Source organism: Electrona antarctica, assembly GCF_951216825.1.
Source record: "Electrona antarctica genome assembly, contig: scaffold_25, whole genome shotgun sequence".
In the NCBI taxonomy this organism is placed as follows: Eukaryota; Metazoa; Chordata; class Actinopteri; order Myctophiformes; family Myctophidae; genus Electrona; species Electrona antarctica.
Window position 1 is genome coordinate 10,792,693 of NW_027637034.1, and position 13,492 is coordinate 10,806,184.

Sequence of the window (13,492 nt, forward strand, 5' to 3'; positions counted from 1 at the left end):
ATGTTAGCATTAGCATGTTAGCATTAGCATGTTAGCATGTTAGCATGTTAGCATTAGCATGTTAGCATGTTAGCATTAGCATGTTAGCATGTTAGTATTAGCATGTTAGCATTAGCATGTTAGCATGTTAGCATTAGCATATTAGCATGTTAGCATTAGCATGTTAGCATATTAGCATGTTAGCATTAGCATGTTAGCATATTAGCATGTTAGCATTAGCATGTTAGCATGTTAGCATTAGCATGTTAGCATGTTAGCATTAGCATGTTAGCATGTTAGCATTAGCATGTTAGCATTAGCATGTTAGCATTAGCATGTTAGCATGTTAGCATTAGCATGTTAGCATGCTAGCATGTTAGCATTAGCATGTTAGCATGTTAGCATTAGCATGTTAGCATGTTAGCATGTTAGCATTAGCATGTTAGCATGTTAGCATTAGCATGTTAGCATGTTAGCATTAGCATGTTAGCATTAGCATGTTAGCATTAGCATGTTAGCATGTTAGCATTAGCATGTTAGCATGTTAGCATGTTAGCATTAGCATGTTAGCATGTTAGCATTAGCATGTTAGCATGTTAGCATGTTAGCATTAGCATGTTAGCATTAGCATGTTAGCATTAGCATATTAGCATGTTAGCATGTTAGCATGTTAGCATTAGCATGTTAGCATGAGCATATTAGCATGTTAGCATTAGCATATTAGCATTAGCATGTTAGCATTAGCATTTTAGCATGTTAGCATGTTAGCATTAGCATTTTAGCATGTTAGCATGTTAGCATTAGCATGTTAGCATTAGCATGTTAGTATTAGCATGTTAGCATGTTAGCATTAGAATGTTGGTGGCAACGTAATGTGCAATAAACTTAGACAAAATACCCCATTGAAAGTCAACCAAATGGACCCTTACAGGGTCTGAGAGGCTAAATGTCATCAAATGGTGGTCCGTGGCTCAAATGCTGCACAGACTTGGCGAGCTGTAGGCACCCAGTCAAATTTCCTGAAATTTGTTTCTAGTTAAGTATGCGTTTTAGATTTCAACCTGTGTTTCTGCCATTGCATGGCAGGCACCCAGAATAATTATCATCATCATCAATACGCGAAACTTCGACGTCTATGGCCGGCCGCACGGTTTGCCAAAGCCCCGCAATATATACATCAAAACGTGCGGCTCGGCCGGGAATGGTGTGCTTGTGCTTTTCTTTCCGATTCGTGTTACCGTGCCGACGTAATTCGCAATAAACGACGCGAAAATGCCCCATTCAAAGTCGATGGGGAGACGCGGGTAAAAACAGAAAACGACACGTTACTTTGGAGCCACATTGCTCGGGCATACTGTTACGTAGAAACACGATTTAAACGTCAAACAGCACACGAGGCCATCGACTTTGTGGTGGTTCAGACGGAATTCGAATACGTTGCACGGTTTGCCCGCTATGGCAGTTCAAAGTGTGTGTGGTCTGAGCAATATTCTCGACTCAGAGTGTCGCACGCCCAGAGAGAGAGCGGATCAGAGTGAGAAGCCAATGTGAAGACTATACCGAAATTCTCCGAACAAATCGTCCTCACGGCCAAAATATTCACTTTACACGCATGGGTTTCGGTAATTTTGTAGCCACACTCGTCCTCTTTCACCCAATGTCACAACCAAAGCCCAGATACATACAGTACGTGAACTACAGCCCTGAAAGCGACAGGTGTACCATCATAATGTGTCAAAAACTCCATGTTAACTGCCTGAATGAGTCAGCAATTTTTTCATCACAAGCACAATTCTTAACTCGCTCTTATAACCACGTTTTTTATCGTACCAATACCACGATCGCACACGGCGTACCTCAATGCCTCGGGTCACTCACGGTGAAAACAAAAATCGCATTCGACTTTTACTTTTTGCGATAGAGCAATTTGTTCGGACATACGTTCTGTCATAGAGAGTCACTGTGCTTTTAACTTTCAATACTGTTTGCATTGCATAGACTAGCCCAGGTGAAAATGATACTTTGTTAATGATTCAAGGTCACCTGACCAACTCTCACACACGCGCGCACACACACGCACATGCACACATGTGCACGCACACACACACATTGAAAGTCAATAGAGAAATTCGGGGAAACACGTAACTCTGTCATTTCTCAACCGTTTCGGACGTGGGGCGGCTCGCCAGAACCGGGCCGCCCCCCCTGAGCGAAACCAAATGGACCCCTTAGCATGTTAGCATTAGCATGTTAGCATTAGCATGTTAGCATGTTAGCATTAGCATATTAGCATGTTAGCATGTTAGCATTAGCATGTTAGCATGTTAGCATGAGCATGTTAGCATTAGCATGTTAGCATGTTAACATTAGCATTAGCATGTTAGCATTAGCATATTAGCATGTTAGCATGTTAGCATTAGCATGTTAGCATGTTAGCATTAGCATGTTAGCATTAGCATGTTAGCATTAGCATGTTAACATTAGCATGTTAGCATTAGCATGTTAGCATTAGCATATTAGCATGTTAGCATGTTAGCATTAGCATGTTAACATTAGCATGTTAGCATTAGCATGTTAACATGTTAGCATTAGCATGTTAGCATTTAGCATGTTAGCATGTTAGCATTAGCATGTTAGCATTAGCATATTAGCATTAGCATGTTAGCATTAGCATGTTAGCATGTTAGCATTAGCATGTTAGCATGTTAGCATATTAGCATGTTAGCATTAGCATGTTAGCATTAGCATGTTAGCATGTTAGCATTAGCATATTAGCATGTTAGCATGTTAGCATTAGCATGTTAGCATTAGCATGTTAGCATTAGCATGTTAGCATGTTAGCATGAGCATGTTAGCATTAGCATGTTAGCATGTTAACATTAGCATTAGCATGTTAGCATTAGCATATTAACATGTTAGCATTAGCATATTAGCATGTTAGCATATTAGCATGTTAGCATTAGCATGTTAGCATTAGCATGTTAGCATGTTAGCATTAGCATATTAGCATGTTAGCATGTTAGCATTAGCATGTTAGCATTAGCATGTTAGCATGTTAGCATGAGCATGTTAGCATTAGCATGTTAGCCTGTTAACATTAGCATTAGCATGTTAGCATTAGCATATTAGCATGTTAGCATGTTAGCATTAGCATGTTAGCATGTTAGCATTAGCATGTTAGCATTAGCATGTTAGCATTAGCATGTTAACATTAGCATGTTAGCATTAGCATGTTAGCATTAGCATATTAGCATGTTAGCATGTTAGCATTAGCATGTTAACATTAGCATGTTAGCATGTTAGCATTAGCATGTTAACATGTTAGCATTAGCATGTTAGCATTTAGCATGTTAGCATGTTAGCATGTTAGCATTAGCATATTAGCATTAGCATGTTAGCATTAGCATGTTAGCATGTTAGCATTAGCATATTAGCATTAGCATATTAGCATGTTAGCATTAGCATGTTAGCATTAGCATGTTAGCATTAGCATGTTAGCATGTTAGCATTAGCATGTTAGCATTAGCATGTTAGCATTAGCATGTTAGCATGTTAGCATGAGCATGTTAGCATTAGCATGTTAGCATGTTAACATTAGCATTAGCATGTTAGCATTAGCATATTAACATGTTAGCATTAGCATGTTAGCATTAGCATGTTAGCATTAGCATGTTAGCATTAGCATGTTAGCATTAGCATGTTAACATTAGCATGTTAGCATTAGCATGTTAGCATTAGCATATTAGCATGTTAGCATTAGCATGTTAGCATGTTAGCATGTTAGCATTAGCATATTAGCATGTTAGCATGTTAGCATGTTAACATTAGCATTAGCATGTTAGCATTAGCATATTAGCATGTTAGCATGTTAGCATTAGCATGTTAGCATGTTAGCATGTTAGCATTAGCATGTTAATATTAGCATGTTAGCATGTTAGCATTAGAATGTTGGTGGCAACGTAATGTGCAATAAACTTAGACAAAATACCCCGTTGAAAGTCAACCAAATGGACCCTTACAGGGTCTGAGAGGCTAAATGTCATCAAATGGTGGTCCGTGGCTCAAATGCTGCACAGACTTGGCGAGCTGTAGGCACCCAGTCAAATTTCCTGAAATTTGTTTCTAGTTTATTTACGTATTTATTTATTTAATTATTTATTTAAACATTTAATTACTTATTTAAACATTTAATTATTTATTTATGTATTTATTTCCTTATTTATTTACGTATTTATTTATTTAATTATTTATTTAAGCATTTAATTATTTATTTAAACATTTAATTATTTAATTATTTAAACATTTATTTAAACATTTATTTAAACATTTATTTCATGCCGTATTTCACTGACGGTATGTTAATGAGGGGGCGTGTCTTGCCCATTCAGGCTTGAGCAATCAAACCCAGAGTGCCCAGGTGGGGGTCCGCGGGGGTCCACGGGGGTCCGCGGGGTATGCACACACACGCACGCGCGCACGCCGCACACACACGCGTGTGTATAGAGGGAGGGCGGGGGGTCTCAAGGTTCGGGGACCCCTGTCTCGTGCCCAGGTGGGGGTCCGCGGGGTATCTCGGCCGTCCCTGGGCCGTTTCGTACGGGGTGAATCTCGTTCGAACCGGGCCGCCGTCCCGGACGCGCTCCCGGTGGTCTCGTGCCCAGGTGGGGGTCCGCGGGGGTCCGCGGGGTATCTCTTTCATTTCTCAACCATTTTGTACGGGGGTGGGTTCGTTGGAATCGTGTCACCCCCCTGGGGGAGTTTTTGGGGGTCTCAAGGTTCGGGGACCCCTAGGGACCCCCAGGGACCCCCCAGGGACCCCCCAGGGACCCCCACATGGTAACTATCTCATTTCTCTACCATTTTGGACGGGGGTGGGTTCGTTGGAATCGTGTCACCCCCCTGGGGGAGTTTTTGGGGGTCTCAAGGTTCGGGGACCCCTAGGGACCCCCAGGGACCCCCCAGGGACCCCCACATGGTAACTCTCTCATTTCTCTACCATTTTGGACGGGGGTGGGTTCGTTGGAATCGTGTCACCCCCCTGGGGGAGTTTTTGGGGGTCTCAAGGTTCGGGGACCCCTAGGGACCCCCAGGGACCCCCCAGGGACCCCCACATGGTAACTCTTTCATTTCTCTACCATTTTGGACGGGGGTGGGTTCGTTGGAATCGTGTCGCCCCCTGGGGGTGTCTTTGGGGTTCTCAAGGTACCTATGTAGACTCACTTTTTGACGCTGCATCCTGTTGCTGTGCGACGTCTAGAAAGTGGTGAAATAGCAGACGGAAGGGGAAACACATAGTATAAAAATGAGCATGTACTTATCTAGACTTACTTTTCGACGCTGAATCCAGATATCATAATGTTGAGACTGTCCGATCCCAGGAAAGTGGTCAAAAATGGCACCAAGGTTTTGTAAAAGTGTCACAATATTTCGACCCGATTCCAACGGTGGTGGTCTTATCTCTCTACGATGTCAGGAAGTGGGTGTAAACGCCTCCTATCGGTCCCTTGCCCTCGAAACACGTCTGGGAAAAAGTGAGACCATTTTCGGACTCAGCACGACAAGCTGAACACGCTGATATGTGTTTCCCAGCACACAGACTTACGGTTCTCTTAATTGGCTAGCGTTAGGGTTAGTTTTCAACGCGCGATAGCTCGGGAACGATAGGTTCGTCAGCCAAGTAATTCACATGGGCGCGTACAGCTCTCCAAGATCTACGCTCCGATAGGTCCGCCATTCTCGTGCGACACCCGTAGCAAGAGTTCGCCAACTCTGACGTGTAATCCACAAGCCATATAGACATGGTAAACCGTACAGTGTATTGAATGGTAAAATGCTAACCCTAATTTTGAGAACCACACGTCCGTGCGCGGGGAGACACATATTGGCGCGTTCGTCTCATGGATAGCTATGCGTGGATGTAAAGCACGCCCATTTTCGACCTTTGTGGGAGGAGCTATCGCGCATCAAAGTCCCAACCCTAGTTTTCTGAACCACATGACCGTGTGTGGAGAAACACATATCAGATTGTTCGTCCTGACAAGCTATATAACATACTAAAAGATGGGCCCCTAATATCCAATGGTTTTTGACTTAGAGGCCTTAGAGAGGCTAGAAAAATAACAAAACATTATTTTTCAACGGGACCAATTCCATTAAATCCAGCGTGAAAAAGTGAGTCAGACTAAGTCGTTTTTGTAAAAAAAAAATATATATTTGTGTTTGTGGGGTCCAAAAAACGTGTCTAAAAAAATATCTAAAATATTTAGAAGTGTCGTAGAGACTTGAAACCAATTCCATTGGATTCCCTGTGCTTCAGACATGGATAAACACCCTTTGTTTTAGAAAAATTGGTTATTCCCTGTCGATTATAGCCTTAAAGGGCCTCAACGCCATACAAAGGTCACGGGCGTGACCATTGATAGTTAGAAGTGTCGTAGAGACTCAGGACCAAGTTCATTGGATTCAGCTGGATGAGAAGAAGAACAAATTTGCCTGCTCAAAACAAACGGACACATTTTGGATTTTTAATTGATTTTAACGCGTTGGAGGCCACTAAAAATCAAATTTTTTAAGGATTCCTCTAAATACACTTCCCCCCCCTATGTCAAGTAAGGGAAATCTAATGGTGTTAGTTTTAACTGTCTAGAAGACTTAAAAATGGGTCAAATTGCTGTTTGAAAGTTTAAAAAAAATCATATTTTCTCGAATTTTAGTCAGTTTGCTCCAAAACTCCTTCTACCCCCACTAAACCTGAATCAGAATATGTAGGTTATATCTCAATCCGACAACCAGAAGTGCCTTAATTGGCCCTTAGTTGGCTAATTATACAGTTCGATTTCGCCTCAGATTGTTCATCTCGACGAGCTCTATAACATATCCAAAGATGGGCTTCTAATATCATTTCCCCATGGAGATATAGCCCCTAGAAGGTTTACAAAATAGCCGATCTACAAGTCCTAGAAGAATTGCACTAGGACAGCCAGGATTTTGGCTACCCCCCCCCCCCTAAATCAAGTGCACTGAGTTCGATGGATCTGACAAACCGGTCAAACTGGTTCTCAAGGTATTTTGAGGATGGACATTCAACATTTCGTCACCTTATTAAACTATTTGCCTAAGTCATTTTTTCAAGGTTTTCAGGAACCACAAAAAACTGTGCCAAATGTAGAATATATTATATTTCTTAATTATTTCAATTCCAAAAAATATGAAAAAATATGACTATTGACAAATAAAGTTGTATGTCAATCATGTAACATGTAAGGATAAAATGACTTAGGCCAATATCTGAACATGCCATTTTATCTTAGGCAATTATAAACCTTATTTGGGCCAAATTACTTACTGCAGTAAGTGACTTAGGCAAAATGTTTTTATTCCAATTATTTTTAATAGACCATAGTTTACGGTCAGCCACAGAGTGTTTAAAATAATATCAGAGCACAAAGACATTTGATACTGAAGGGGAGTGAATGGGAGTGAATGGGAGTGAATGAGACTGAATGGGAGTGAATGGGACTGAATGAGAGGTACTGTTACTATGGGACTGATACTATGGGAGTGAATGGGAGGGAATGGGACTGAATGGGAGGTACTGTTACTATGGGACTGATACTATGGGAGTGAATGGGAGGTACTGTTACTATGGAACTGATACTATGGGAGTGAATGGAAGTGAATGGGATGAATGGGAGGTACTGTTACTATGGGACTGATACTATGGGAGTGAATGGGAGTGAATGGGAGTGAATGGGAGTGAACTGGACTGAATGGGAGTGAATGGGACTGAATGGGAGTGAATGGGAGTGAAAAGGATGAATGGGAGGTACTGTTACTATGGGACTGATAATATGGGAGTGAATGGGACTGAATGGGAGTGAATGGGATGAATGGGAGTGACAGTCCCATAGTAACAGTACCTACCATTCACTCCCATTCACTCCCATTCACTCCCATTCAGTCCAGTTCACTCCCATTCACTCCCATTCAGTCCAGTTCACTCCCATTCACTCCCATAGTAACAGTACCCCCCATTCACTCCCATAGTATCAGTCCCATAGTAACAGTACCTCCCATTCAGTCCCATAGTAACAGTACCCCCCATTCACTCCCATAGTATCAGTCCCATAGTAACAGTACCTCCCATTCACTCCCATTCAGTCCCATTCACTCCCATAGTAACAGTACCTCCCATTCACTCCCATTCACTCCCATAGTATCAGTCCCATAGTACAGTACCTCCCATTCACTCCCATTCACTCCCATTCACTCCCATAGTATCAGTCCCATAGTAACAGTACCTCCCATTCACTCCCATAGTATCAGTCCCATAGTAACAGTACCTCCCATTCACTCCCATTCAGTCCCATTCACTCCCATAGTATCAGTCCCATAGTACAGTACCTCCCATTCACTCCTATTCACTCCCATAGTATCAGTCCCATAGTAACAGTACCTCCCATTCATTCCCATTCACTCTCATTCACTCCCATGAATTCCCATTCACTCCCATTCAGTCTCATTCACTCCCATTCACTCCCATAGTATCAGTCCCATAGTACAGTACCTACCATTCACTCCCATTCAGTCCCATTATATCAGTCCCATAGTAACAGTACCCCCCATTCACTCCCATAGTATCAGTCCCATAGTAACAGTACCTCCCATTCACTCCCATAGTAACAGTCCCATAGTAACAGTACCTCCCATTCACTCCCATTCACTCCCATAGTATCAGTCCCATAGTACAGTACCTCCCATTCACTCCCATTCACTCCCATTCAGTCCCATTCTATCAGTCCCATAGTAACAGTACCTCCCATTCATTCCCATTCACTCTCATTGTGGCAGCGGTGGCCGAACGGATAGCGGCGCGGTCTAGATACCGGAAGGTTCCCAGTTCGAACCAGCCGTCCGACACGTTAAAATTACCACCGCTGAAATGCCCTTGAACAAGGCATCAACCACTACGATGAAATGTGTTCTATGAGCAGGGCCTGGCTGGAAACAAGTTCTTGAGCTTAGCCCAGATACCCTGGGTAAATATAGATTTCATTTAATTTCATTTAATTTCACTCCCATTCAGTCCCATTCACTCCCATAGTAACAGTACCTCCCATTCACTCCCATAGTATCAGTCCCATAGTACAGTACCTCCCATTCACTCCCATAGTATCAGTCCCATAGTACAGTACCTCCCATTCACTCCCATTCACTCCCATAGTATCAGTCCCATAGTAACAGTACCTCCCATTCACTCCCATAGTATCAGTCCCATAGTAACAGTACCTCCCATTCACTCCCATTCACTCCCATTCAGTCCCATTTTGAAAGGTGTGTTAAAATGGCCTAAGTCACATTTTATTATAATAATAATAATAATAATAGCTCAAATTTATATAGCGCTTTTCTAAATACCCAAAGCGCTTTACATAGGAACACTAGGAACAGACTTTAATAAGAAAAAAACAAAAAAAAACAAAGCAAAACATAACATAGCAGTACAGGGTTAAAAAGATAAAAGGATAAACGAGGGAAGGGGGGGACATCCTATCCAGACCTCAGCTGGGGAAAGCTATCCTGAAGAGGTGGGTTTTGAGTGAGGTTTTGAATGAGAGGAGAGAGGGAGCAGCTCTGAGATGGTTGGGGAGTTCATTCCAGAGGTTGGGGGCCGAAACAGAGAAGGCCCTGTCCCCCCAGGTGCGGTGCTTGGCCTTGCGGACCTTCAGGAGGTTGGCTTCACTGGACCTGAGGGAGCGGAGGGGGACATATGGTTCGAGAAGATCGGAGAGGTAGGGGGGAGCCAGGTTATTGAGAGCTTTGTAGGTGGTGAGCAGGATTTTGTAGTGAATTCTTTGTTTGACGGGAAGCCAGTGTAGGTCGTGGAGGACGGGTGTAATGTGGTCTCTGGAGCGTGTACTGGTGAGCAGGCGGGCAGCGGAGTTTTGTACGTGTTGTAGTTTGTTGAGGATTTTGGAGGTGGTGCCATTGAGTATACTGTTGCAGTAGTCGATCCGGGATGTGATGAATGCGTGGATGAGGGTTTCGGCAGCAGGGAAAGACAGAGAAGGCCGGAGGCGGGCAATATTCCTGAGGTGGAAGAAGGCGGTTTTGATTATGACTTAGGCAAAATAAAATGGCCTAAGTCTCAGTCTTGACATAGGCCATTTTTTTAATAGGGTGTAACAGGGAGGCCTTTTACGTTAGGGCTTAGGCGATTTTACCAGAGATGGCCAGCATCACCAGGAGTTGATTTAGGCCAAAAACTCATTTTCGGCAAAAAATGACTTAGGCCATTAGTTTAATAAGGTGACGATTTTAAAGTTCATAGAATGTCAGTTATTTAATCATGATGCATTTTCTTTGTTTAACAACATTTTAAAAATCAAATCCTCTCAAAGATAATTTAGACTAATTGTCAAGGCAAAATTGTGTTCATATTTATTTATATATTTAAAAATATGTGGGGGTCCCTGGGGGTCCCTAGGGGTCCCCGAACCTTGAGACCCCCAAAAACGCCCCCAGCGGGGTGACACGATTCCAACGAACCCACCACCGTCCAAAACGGTTGTGAAATGAAAGAGTTACCATGTGGGGGTCCCTGGGGGGTCCCTGGGGGTCCCTAGGGGTCCCCGAACCTTGAGACCCCCAAAAACGCACCCAGGGGGGCGACACGATTCCAACGAACCCACCCCCGTCCAAAATGGTAGAGAAATGAGAGAGTTACCATGTGGGGGTCCCTGGGGGGTCCCTGGGGGTCCCTAGGGGTCCCCGAACCTTGAGACCCCCAAAAACTCCCCCAGGGGGGTGACACGATTCCAACGAACCCACCCCCGTCCAAAATGGTAGAGAAATGAGAGAGTTACCATGTGGGGGTCCCTGGGGGGTCCCTGGGGGGTCCCTGGGGGTCCCCGAACCTTGAGACCCCCCGCCCTCCCTCTATACACACGCGTGTGTGTGCGGCGTGCGCGCGTGCGTGTGTGTGCATACCCCGCGGACCCCCGCGGACCCCCACCTGGGCACGAGACAGGGGTCCCCGAACCTTGAGACCCCCGCCCTCCCTCTATACACACGCGTGTGTGTGTGGCGTGCGCGCGTGCGTGTGTGTGCATACCCCGCGGACCCCCGCGGACCCCCACCTGGGCACGAGACCACCGGGAGCGCGTCCGGGACGGCGGCCCGGTTCGAACGAGATTCACCCCGTACGAAACGGCCCAGGGACGGCCGAGATACCCCGCGGACCCCCGCGGACCCCCACCTGGGCACGAGACAGGGGTCCCCGAACCTTGAGACCCCCCGCCCTCCCTCTATACACACGCGTGTGTGTGCGGCGTGCGCGCGTGCGTGTGTGTGCATACCCCGCGGACCCCCGCGGACCCCCACCTGGGCACGAGACAGGGGTCCCCGAACCTTGAGACCCCCCGCCCTCCCTCTATACACACGCGTGTGTGTGCGGCGTGCGCGCGTGCGTGTGTATGCATACCCCGCGGACCCCCACCTGGGCACGAGACCACCGGGAGCGCGTCCGGGACGGCGGCCCGGTTTGAACGAGATTCCCCCCGTACGAAACGGCCCAGGGACGGCCGAGATACCCCGCGGACCCCCGTGGACCCCCGCGGACCCCCACCTGGGCACGAGACCCCCGGGAGCGCGTCCGGGGCGGCGGCCCGGTTCGAACGAGATTCCCCCCGTACGAAACGGCCCAGGGACGGCCGAGATACCCCGCGGACCCCCGCGGACCCCCACCTGGGCACGAGACCCCCGGGAGCGCGTCCGGGACGGCGGCCCGGTTCGAACGAGATTCCCCCCGTACGAAACGGCCCAGGGACGGCCGAGATACCCCGCGGACCCCCGCGGACCCCCGCGGACCCCCACCTGGGCACGAGACCCCCGGGAGCGCGTCCGGGACGGCGGCCCGGTTCGAACGAGATTCCCCCCGTACGAAACGGCCCAGGGACGGCCGAGATACCCCGCGGACCCCCGCGGACCCCCACCTGGGCACGAGACCCCCGGGAGCGCGTCCGGGACGGCGGACTGAAGGGAACAAGGGAACGCCCCTTTTCTGTTTCCGTTTATCTGTTTCCGTTTCCGCTTTTTTGTTTCCTTTCCTCTGGCAGATGCTCCCTGAAGCGGACTTCCCCCCGCCCCCCCCTTGCAGCACTTCCTGGTCCCCTGAGCGGACTCTGCAGTCAGACACTCTTGGTTACTTCCGCCAAATTCAACCATTTCCGGTTGCCATTTCCGGGGAAACACAGACAAGTATAATCGAACTGTGAGCTCCCACATCGATTATCCAATGGCTGTTAAGTGACATCAGCAAGGACCACCCCTCATTAACATACCGTCAATGAAATACGGCATGAAATAAATGTTTAAATAAATGTTTAAATAAATGTTTAAATAATTAAATAATTAAATGTTTAAATAAATAATTAAATGTTTAAATAAATAATTAAATGCTTAAATAAATAATTAAATAAATAAATACGTAAATAAATAAGGAAATAAATACATAAATAAATAATTAAATGTTTAAATAAGTAATTAAATGTTTAAATAAATAATTAAATAAATAAATACGTAAATAAATAAGGAAATAAATACATAAATAAATAATTAAATGTTTAAATAAATAATTAAATGTTTAAATAAATAATTAAATAAATAAATACGTAAATAAATAAGGAAATAAATACATAAATAAATAATTAAATGTTTAAATAAATAATTAAATGTTTAAATAAATAATTAAATAAATAAATACGTAAATAAATAAGGAAATAAATAATTAAATAAATACATAAATATATAAATAAATAATTAAATACATAAATGGTCACATAAATGAATACATTTCAATATTTAATTGTATATTTCTTTGCACAATTATTTATTTATTTGAGCATTTCATGCTTTATAAATGCATTTATTTATTTATGTATTTATATCTAGATACGGCAGGAATGGCATTCCATACAGCTCCCTCCTCTCTCTCCACACACTGACTCATCTTAAAACCTGAAACGTTACAGTCAATGACATATATCAGGAAACAAGAAATCATTGTATTTCCTTTTCTTAACTTCTATTCTAGGGGGAACATTATGTGACAATAGCAGATGTATAAGCTTTCATATAGTGCGCTGCGACGTGTTGTGAGCAGTCGAGGGCAAAAAGAGCAGACCAAGTTTTACCACTTTAAGTGGTTAAATGTCTGAACATACATAACAATAATCCAACATATTAAAGGACCACTTCACCACTTTTCAATCCATCTTCATATGATAGGTCCTCACTAATAATCATGATAAAATGGCACTTTTTTTTCCTAGAGCATACCTATTTACACGCACCTCGACAGTGGGTGCAGGGCCAATAAGGCAATTATGGATGGAGGTAGGGCCCGCACACCATTCTTTTGGTAAAGAATTACTTTATTGAATAAATAAACGACAATGTTTCGATCTTGATATACCTTCGTCAGGTCAGTATGTCCATATTTCCACCTTTCTTT

General features: G+C 44.4%; 1 protein-coding gene across 1 annotated transcript in view; it reads left to right on the forward strand.

Moving 5' to 3' along the window:
• Nucleotides 1–13,492, forward strand: part of LOC306919277 (uncharacterized protein) — a gene marked incomplete at its 3' end in the record, with an annotated part of 62,628 nt that overhangs the window by 48,595 nt on the left and 541 nt on the right. The window lies entirely within an intron of this gene.